Source organism: Marmota marmota, unplaced genomic scaffold (assembly GCF_001458135.2).
Source record: "Marmota marmota marmota unplaced genomic scaffold, marMar, whole genome shotgun sequence".
NCBI lineage: Eukaryota > Metazoa > Chordata > Mammalia > Rodentia > Sciuridae > Marmota > Marmota marmota.
Genome location: NW_026000057.1, coordinates 41,066,067 through 41,077,330, shown reverse-complemented (window position 1 = coordinate 41,077,330; position 11,264 = coordinate 41,066,067).

Sequence of the window (11,264 nt, the reverse complement as noted above, 5' to 3'; positions counted from 1 at the left end):
AAAGGTGTCTCACAGGTACAAATGGGGCCACTCGTTGGTAAAAGGGTCACTGAAACTTCTTACCAGCTTTAGTTTTAGGTTTAAGTCTTTTCTCAAAGCATTGAAGAGATTAGAGTGGAAAGGGAAGAGTGCTTTATTTCTAAAAGCCAGAAAAAATTTTATTCTTATTCTTTCCTCCCCCTTTACCCTGAAGGATTTAGACTTGCAGACCAGTTTTTAGTCAAGTATTCTGGCTCACGGTTAACTTCCAAACACCTCTGTCTACGTATTTTTATGTCTTCTTGGATGCACCATTTCAGTAAGGTTATGTCTGTGCCAGTTCTAGTGAAGAAGAAGCAGAGAAAGGTTTGGGACATCAGCTGTTAAGATGGAAAGTCTGAGGTACTATAGGCTTCCAGAAATCATCTCTTTTAATGAAGAATATTTTTAGTCTCATTCTTATGCTCTATATTGTCCCTCTCCTCTTCCCACCAGCATGTTCCAAGAAAGTTTGCACAATGGTATCTAGCATATATTGTGCACTTAGCCCACAAGACAATAAAATTGATATATTGCAAAAATATAAAATTAAAACATTAAATAAAGAACGTTCATTGTCTCTCTGAATCATCATTTTCCATTATGCAAATGCACCTACATTTCAAAAAATTAAGAATGTCTCTTAAAAATATTTTATAAATAGATACACAAATACAAATATATGTTCTTACAGAATATTTATCTTTTTTATACAAAATTTAAATTTCCAAGTATTTAAATCTTTTCCCAGTATTTAATTCTCTTTCACTTTGTCGTGATGTTTTAAGTTTTATCATTTACAGTGATGTTTTCAGTTTTCTTTATTGGCTTGCCTTTATTTCTCTCACACTGTAGTGACCCATGGCTTGACAGAACACAGCATGCGGTTCCCAGCTTTCCTCCCAGAAGAATAGGTGTTTGTGTGTGCCAAGTGCACTAGTGGATGGGTTGCAAGCAACACCATCTATGACAGAATCTAGGAAATTGGTTGGAGAGAATTGAATGTAGTCTTCATCCCCTTCTTTTCTTTTCTCTCATTTTTCTGCCTGAAGCACAGGTTTGGGTCATCTTGAACCGGATGAATGAGGCCAGATTTCCGAGTGTTGGAGCAGTAATTGGAGGAGCCCCAGATGGCTGTACTGTTGTACAGCTTCAATTCATATGCTCTCCTCTGTGAAGAGTCCCTTCTAGGAGTTGTATGATGTAGGGCTAGAGATGGGTCCTGGAAGACTTTGTGGGGCAAGGTTAACATACCAGTGACCTTTTTCCTGGGATTTGTGTATATATGTGAGAAAAACAAACAAACAAACAAAACTTCAGTTTGTTCCGGGGAATATGAATGGGATTTTCCTATTAGTTATAGTTGGATCTACTACTGTCTCATTCATAGATCTGAAAAAAAGCTTTCAGTCAAGTTGGGAAATAAATATACATACATAAATGATGACAAACAATTACAGAGTTATTTGACAACAGGTATAAAAATTAAATTATTATTATATTAGTGAAAGTTATTGAATTTTCCCCCTAGGAAATACAAAAAAGTGAGAATTCACAACAAATGACATAAATGCAGAAAATATAATATCTCAGTGATGGAAAGCAGATGAAGAAAGTAAAAGAAAGGACTAGAATTGGATGATAATGAACAATGAAATGGCAATATAGATGCCAGAAGTAGAAATAACTTTAATGAGAGACTCCATAGAACTAGAATTTTGCATTGTGAGATCATGAGATGATTTTTGATTCATATTTCAAGAGTTATCAGTGTTTATACCTTCTCACTATATGAGTCAAAATAACTGGCTTATAGATAGTAGTGATTTCCTTTCATTATTTCATAATTTTCCTAAATGGCCTTCTCTTCTTTTTATAAAAGAATAAATAACCTTGAAATAACTCACAATTTTTAAGCAAAACTTTTGACCCACTTAGTTATTAAAGAATTTAAAATATTTATATAGAGTTTTCAAAGAGATTTAGTTTCAGAAGATTATATGATTGCCTGATAATTTCCCATAATAAGCCATGTCCACATTTTAAATTTTTTGCTGTTAGGAAACTCTTCCATATACTTATGTTAAAATATGTGGTTTAAGTCAAATTGTTTTGTTTGTTTCCTAATATAGATGCAGTTTCATGTTGTGGACAATCATCATTTTAAAAGGAAATTTAAATAGTATTAAGTGGCTTCGTTACTTTATAGACCTTTATACGAGATGATATATAACATGTGTTTCATTTACTTTTCACAAAAATCTATAACAGAAGTATTCTTTGTATAACTTAATATTATCTCTTCTGGAAATTTCTGAACAGAGAACTGAATCCAACTGTTATAACATCAAATCCAGAAGATTTTGTACATAAATCTAGATTTTATGACATGTGAAACCTAAACTATACAATATTTGGGGTCTTCTTAAGAAAAATAACACAACATTAATATTGAAATATTAGGTGAGCAATTACTAGGCATGAGGGAAATCATCATAAAATATATAAGTGAAGAAATGGAAAAATATCACATGACTTTGTGAATATACTGAAAAACCACTGAATTATACACTTTGGTGAATTGTATAGTATATGAATTATGTCGATAAAATATTTTTTTAAAAAAACTGAAAAATATAGAAATAAAATTCATATAAAATGATAGCATTTAATTAATAACTCTTAGAATAATCTCTGTAACACTTTTATCCTGAATTTTATGCAACAAACACTCTGCAAACTCTTTGTCTCTTCATATGACAAGGATAATTTTTTTAGATAGATAATTTATTCTACCTTCTGGAATACTTGACAAAATTTCTGTTTTTTAAATTGATGGATCAGAAAATTTCAGTGTCCCCATTTATTTTAGTTATGTCAAGTAGATTTTAGCTTCATCACTGAATTTGGGAAAGCCATCAGCTTTCTTTCATTTTTGGACTCTAAGGTTTCATAATGTTTCACGGTTACTTATGCAATTAGTGTTCTTTAATACCAACTGCATTAAGCAATTTTTTTTCTGTACTATATCTTTTTGTGAAGGACTGTAAGTTTTGAATTACTTCGCTTGTGCAGTATTTTGTGTCAAATCAGCAAAAAATATCTGCCAATACATTTATGACATTTATTCTGGGGTTGGATTTGTAATTTAGTGTTACAGCACATGCTTAACATGTGTGAGGCCTGCAATGATTTTTGTGTTCTTTATTTATCATATTTTCAAATAATCTAAGTGTCTACTCATTGCTTCTCTTCAAAACTTATATCTTCCTCATAATGAGTTGTTATTACTAATATAGTCTAATTTTTGTCATAATTTACTTCTCAATATTAGAATAAGTTGTATTGTGTTCCTTATTTTAACACTTTATTTTATATGTTCCTAATTTTAAATAGATTTTCTTGGTTATTTTCATAAACAAATTTATAGATGACTAAAGAAGTTGCTATCCATTTGTTTCAAATCTAGAGTCTTTATCTACATGAAAGTATAACCAAATGTTGATCCTACATACATTGCTTGATCCATGAATATGTGAAGAATGTTATTGCTGAAGTTTTGTTTCTTCACATGGACTTGCTTTATCTGTAGCAATTGAGTAGGCCTTTTTGGAACCCTGAGACTTCATTAGGCCATGATGGGTTGGATACATGTAGATAATGGTCAATATATTGGGACATAGGAAGTGCCTGATTTCACTCAAATGTATCCTACTTGAAGCAGTACACACACTGGGCTGTGTTCTACAAACATGGGATTTCTGATAACCTTCTAATGTGATTCCCATAGAAAAATAAAGGTTTTGATTGATTCGTAATTTATATGTTGCATTATTGAGTGTATTTTTTTCCTGATGAGGGATAACTTATGTTAGGTATAGGCATTGATAAGAAAGCAAATCCTCCACTTAGAACTTCATGTGTCAAGTGATTGGGATATTATCCAATGAATAGCTTCCAGCTCTATTCATTTCATTTTTTCTTTCTTTCTTTTTTATTTCTCTAGCTCTCCTACTTATATACTTTCAGTTCTTGGTCTTCAAGTATATATTTATATCATGGCTCTATTTCTGGTTCTGCAAATTGTTGACAGGGGATTTGTGAGCCATTCCTACCACTAACAATAACCTAAATATATAGAAATCTCTGAAAATCCCTAAAATATATTTGTGAGTATAAATATTTTCACTCTTATCCTTAGCTTGGTCTCAGAAAGATCCATGGACACTCAATTAGAGTGTAAAGGGCAGAAATAGTCAAGGGCAGGTAAGGATGTAAAGAAAGGGGAATCCTGGGGCAGTAATGGTGGGGAAATTAAATTGGTAAAATCATTACGGAAAACAGTATGGAGATTCCTAAAAAATTAAAAGTGGAACTACTGTGTGATCCAACAATCCCTCCTGGGTGTATTTGCTTTTTCTTCTCTTTTCTTTTCCCCTTTCTTCATTTACCTTCCTTCCCTCACTTCATTTCTACCTTCCTTCCTCTTTTTGGTACCAGGGATCAAACCCAGGGACACTCAGCCATTGAGCCACATGCACAGTCCTTTATATTTTTTATTTTGAGACATGTTCTCACTAAGTTGCTTTGGGCCTCAATATGTTGCTGAATGTGGCTTTGAACTTGTGATTTTCCTGACTTGGCCTCCTGAGCTGCTGAGATCACAGGCCTGAGCACCTGCACCTGGCTCTGGGTATATTTTCAAAGGAAATGAAATCAGCATACAAAAGGGACACTTTCACTCCTATATTCATTGCAGCACTATTCACAAAAGCCAAGAAACTGAAACAATGGTAAGTTTTTCCATCAGCTAATTAATGGATAAAGAACGTAGCCCCTATACACAGTGAAATACTATTCAACCATAAAAAAAAGAAAAGAATCAGTTATTCACGGCCACATGGATGGAACTGGAGATTGCTATGTTAAGTGAACTAAACCAGGCACAGAAAAACAAGCATTGCATGATCTCACTCATGTGTAATCTAAAAAAGTTGATTTCATAGAGGTTGAGAATAGAATGTAGTTAGCAGAGACTGGGGATAGAAGAGTGCAGGGTGGGTGGGATGGGGAGAGGTTGATCAGTGGGTTCTATTACAGTTAGACAGGAGCAAGAGATTCTAGCACCCTATTGCACAGTACAATGACTAATGAAAACAACTATGTACTGAATATCTCCAAGAGCTAGAGGAAAGGGTTTTTAATGTTTTCATCATAAACAATGATATATGTTTGAGATAATGTTTAACCTGATTTAAACATTATACAATGTATGCATGAGTTGAAACATAACATGGTACCCCATTAATATGTATAATTTTTGTTTTATATATCAGCTAAAAGTAAACTTAATTTAAATTTTGAAAAGTAGAAGACAGACTTGTTTACCAACTCAACTAAAATATTATTTTTGCATGTTTTGCAAAACCATATAAACTTTGGATCCTGGAAGGGTCTGTTGAAAGTAAGGGATGTTTCAATAACTATGCAGAAATCTGCCTCAGTATGCAATCCTTTTATTTTAAAGATGTATACTTTGCATCTATAGTTGAAATTCTTTACTGTCCATTCTTTTGGGGAAGTGTAAAATCAGAGTTATGTTATGGCACAGGATTATGGTTTGGATATGAAGTAGCCCCCCAAAAGCTCCTGTGTAAATGCTGAAGGTGAAATGATTAGATTGTAAGAGCTATGAGCTAAGCACTGGATTACTTCATTGGATGAGTTAATAATTTGAAAGGTAACTGTTTGCCGGTGGGGTGTGGCTGGAGGAGATGGGGGCATGCCCTTGAGGATTATACCTTGTCCCCATGGTTCCTCCTACTCTCCCTTTCATCTTCCCATCTACCAGGAGGTGAGCAGCTTTCCTCTGCCATGTTCTTTTAGTGACGTGTTCTGCTGCACCCCAGGCTCAAAGTGATGGAGTTGGCCAACTGTGGACTGAAACCTCTGAAACTATGATCCCTAAAATAAAGTTTTCCTCCAAGTTGCTCCTGTCAGGTATTTTGGTAATGGTGATAAAAAAAAAACTAACACACTGAGGTTTTTTTAAAATCCAAACTACATCTAATCTGTCAGTTCTTTAGCCATTCTTTATGGGTCTTATTTATGTATTGAATTCTGTCTTTTCATTTTGTTATGTATTTGGCCGGCCTGTCGGTTGCTAATACTTTTCAGTGGTTAATTGCCATACCACCACAATTATTAACAGAGTCCCTCAATTTTAGTACCTTATTCCTGCCCACCTTGTTACTGTGCCAAAAGGGAACCCTATGATTATTGGTTTTCCTTTCATTCTCTTCTCAGCTTTATTGAAATTGGATTATTTTGTAGTAGGTAAGCATGAATGTTGGTAGGTGGCCAGGCTACAGTCCGGTTGTAGTATAGATTTCTATTGTCGTACAGATTTTATTCAATTGGTGTCTGTAGTGTTGAAATGATCATGTTATTATTAAGTTGAATGTGCTGTATGTATCAAATGCCTACGTACCCTGTACCCCCACTACCAATATATTTTCCTTCATCTCAACATGTGCTGTGTATTTTGTCAAGTTAAATTACAAAAGAACTGGTATTGCATTCTTGATGTAATATTCCACTTCTTTATTTACTGAAAACATCACTGTATTTTCTTAGATAATGAAGCATATGACTAAAAATATATTTTTTGATTAAACTTTTAATCTCAATATTTATTGTAGCTGTGCTTGACAAGAGCATCCATAGGTTAAAAATTCTCCTCAACAGGCTAGTACCATGACCTCAAATTTCACACACACATTTTTTTTTTAATGCTGGGAAAAAAACATGGCTTTCCTGGGGATAGTTTATAATACTTGGTGATGATATATGATAAGGGATGGGTGTTTATATTGCCTATGTCAGGATTCCCTTAGGTCTATAATTAACATGCTCACCAAACGCTATAGAATTCCCTGATGAATGCACTCAGCCTTTTAACTAAGTGACCCAAGGATATGGTGTATTTTAATCTCCACCTGACTGCTACATTCACTTTTCCCAAACATTTTATTTGGCATTTATCATGTTCAGTACCCTCACATTCTTTTCATCCTTCTTGTTTTATTGATGAATAATGAGAATGTTAACACTGCTTATCTTGACTCGTGCAAATGAAGAGTGACTTGCCTAAGAGCCTCTTGCATGAATCAACTGGATGATTTCTGTGTGTTTGCTTCCAGTTTTAAGCTATGATTGCTTACACCTAACAGTAGCTATAAAATACACATTTGTGGGAAAGGCTCTAATCTCACAGTCAACGAAAGTAATCTTATTCTGTGATATGACTATAAATGAAATTGTACTTTACAATGGCTAGTCTTATGCCCATATAGAACCAAAAGGGTTTGAAACACAGGAAAATTCAGAAGAATTAGTTCAATAGGCATTTTACCTATGCTAGCCATTTTTTTCCCATTTCAACCACTGCTGTGGTGAATATTCTTAACATACATTCATTCTCATAAATGTAATAGGTCAGCCATTTTTGTGGAAGAATTTTTTTCCTAGAAAGATGGATAAGTAATTATGAGGGATATCTGGACACTGAAATCATAATGATATGATGTGCCATATAGCAAAGGAGAAAAGCCAGTTAGGGCTTTTGTTCTGAGGATGACATTTGTTCTGAGAATGCTGAGTAGCAACAAAATGTGAGAGTAACAAGGGGAAGTCACATACATGTACAAAAGTGGCTTGTTATATAAATTTACATGCTAACCACATCATACATAGACAATACACACATGACCCAATGCATGAGATATATGTATATATATATATATATATATATATATATATATATATATATATATATATATGTAAATAGGAGGACAGCATGCAGGATTCTAAAATAATTTCTATGTGAAATAAACAGCCAATATTGGTTCTTTAGTTCAATGCAGCACTGTTAGGATCTTGTAATACATGTAGGTATATGTGTGCAGGTAATGTAAGTATATATACCTACTACATAATGCATCAACAAATATTCTTTCTTCATCAACAAAAACTTAACTTCAGTAACACATTTGTAACTAACCAAGAGTCAATTCTGGTAACTTCAGCACTTTGAGTTTTTTATCTTTTATTTACAAAATAGAGGCTATCATCAATTTGTTTAGTCACTCTGGATTGATGTTTCATTATCATCAAAGATTTTACTGGAACAGATTCAACCACAATATCTGGTATTTTCATTTATTGCTTACAGCATCCTTCAGAGTGAAAGGTACTAATTTAAACGAGAAGACATTTTCGTTTGTGAGTTAACCTCCTCTTACCTTTTATAGTATGAAGCTTTGATTCTGAAATACTTTTATGTGGAATTTCTTGCTTTAATACCACATTTTTATGTACTCTCTAGGTTACAATAAAAAGTTATGTAAAATACATAAAATTTAGACAAATATATTAAGAAAAAAATTGGAAAAACTTTCCATATTTCCTAAGAGACAATAACTAGCTTAAGGTATGCATTTTCTAAATAAAATATTTGTTTCTTGTATATCCTAAAATTTTTCTAGGGATGCCATTAAAATTAAGAAGAAGTGAGTACAACATAACCTGGACATTGTTTGTTTTGTTCAAATGATGCAATATGTAGATATTTGGAGAGAAAATCACTCCTTTCTATATTTACTATCTATTGAATCTGTGGCCCAGGCCTAGTAATTTATTTTTATCAAAGGATCTGTGTAGTCCCTATATTTACATGAAGATATCTGTAAGGATCTCAGCCAGTCTTCAAATTGCAAATTCTCAAGATACTTATTCTTGTTTTTAGGTTCAGACAAAATAAATTGTTTTGAGGTTAAAATGGTAGAAATATCATATTTTAATTTTTTTTATTCATTTAAAAAACTTCTAGTTTTCTTAATACCATTTTAGTGAATCTTTTGGTAATTTACAAAGTAATTTTGGTAACTTTATAGAGGCAATTAAAGCATCATTAATCACACAAATCCTTCAAGCTATCTTAAAACTGTTTTTAAAAATTTTTGAATTTTTCACATGCACTTTCTGGATCTTTTGATTAATATTAAAATCGAGTTTGGGCCAAATGTTAGGATATTGAATGGTGAGAATACATGCAATCAAAAGGCCCCGGGCTGGAGTCTGGTTTTACCACTTAGCAGATGGACTTAAAGGAGGAGGTAACTTCAGCCCCCTGAACTTTAATTTTCTAATTTAGAAAATAGGTATCACAGTATATGATTCACAGGGTGGTTGAGAATGGAATAATATGTATATTAATCTTACATATGTGTTAGTTGTGATTTTTATATAGTGGTATATTTAAAGCATCATAATTATTATTGCCAATGATTAGATAATGATCCATTTCTGGTTTCTCTCCCAAGTCTTTAAAAAGAGTGAATCTAAGTAATTATTTGAGCTGGACCCTGTGTAGGGGGAACTGAGAAAGCAGTGCAGAGATGCAGTTATTAAAGTCAAAGGAACACCTCCCATATATTAGTGCTTGTGACTGGTGCAGAAATAGCTCTGTGAGAGCTGGCGTTGGGCGCTCCTTTTAAGGGATTAAACTTGAAAGTGGGGAATATGCATTCACATCAGAAAAGGCATTCCTGCTGGAGAGGTCATAACAATCACAAATCTGCTTCTATTTTATCAGTTCATGTTGAAAATTATATTTTGTACTAATAGTTCCATAAAAAATTGTTCAAAATATTTCAAGGAGACCAAGTACAGCTGTTTGGCACACTACAGGTATTGATAATAAATATGCTTGATAGTTACTGACAGAAACCAGCAGGCCTGGGTTGAGCTTAAGCAGCTCACTTGAGCCTGCCAGAGCTGTAAATCTCCCTTGGGAGTTGTGTTATGTAACATCATGTGAAATCAAACACTAGAGACTTTGAAAAGTAATATGCTGAAAAGGGAAGTAGCTACTTTTATCACCTTTCCCACCTCAGCCTAGAGCTTGTTTGATCATTCAAAATATATAGACAGTACGGCTATATATTTATATAAAATGAATTTATAATTTTTAGAACTGATACATAATTAATTCTAAAATCAGAATAACCTCCAAATAACTATAAAATCTTTTAACAAAATTTTTTTTTAAAATCAACATGGAAAAAAAAAGAATAATTATGTATAGAAAGGTAAAATATTGGGGCAGGGGCTGTAGCTCAGTGGTAAAGCACTTGCCTAGCATGCAGGAGGCCCTGACTTCAATCCCCAACACTGGAAAAAAAAAGGAAGATAAAATATTCAAACTGTGCTACTATTTAGCTGAGATGAAATATATAATTAGTTTATGAAAATTTTATTAAGATATGCCTATAAAGATGACAAAATGTTTTGAAAGTGTCAAGCTAATTCTATCAAAAAGTGCCTTAAGCCTATTTGTGAATTTGACAAATTCTCTAACAGTTGCCCCTTTCAGAAGCTTCTCAGATTTCAGATAATTTCATAAAAGGGTTTTGACCACATTGATCCTGCAACAGGGATTTTATTGTTTCTTTCTACAGTATAGTGTGATATCTTTAGAACTTGTTAGTCAACCATTTCTTTTCCTGAGTAACATTGAGGGTTGATGTTTATCCAAAGATAAGCACCCTATAAACAAAATAAGCAAAGTGTTTTATAAAAGAATGTTTTTCACAATAGTCATTTACATTAGTAATTGCACCATAAAACAGTATTTCCATACAAATCATTGTCTTTGAAGCTATGAGAGATGTAAATAAGAGCTTTACCTAGTAAAGAGATGTAATAATGTAATTGGTTAAAAATAACTCCCAGCTCCTGAGTGCTTATAGACAGAAGATAACTTGTAAGATTTAGGCATGAAAAAGCTTCAGTATCTTTTGTTAGTCTGAGTATTTTAGCCTGGCTCAAACAGAAATCCCTATGTGTTGCAGAATATTTTTCAAAAGCTTTCATGTGGTGAATGACAAAGGAAAGGTGCAGGTCCCAGAGAGCCCAGGAAATGCAAAGATCAGATCTAATGCTGATCAAGGAGGGACTCAACCTCTGGGTGGGCCAGAATCTGAGCTCCAGTCTTCTGAAGAGTACCTACTCAATGTCTTCAACTGGATGTTCATTAGAAATTTCTGACTTATGTCCAAAATGGAAATCTTGGATTTTCCTCCCAATTACTGCAACATGATAAAGGTCCCAGGATCTTTCCAGTTGTGCAAGCTCTAAATATATCTTTTGTCTTTTCCTTCTTTCTACCCTTTTTTTTTGGGGGG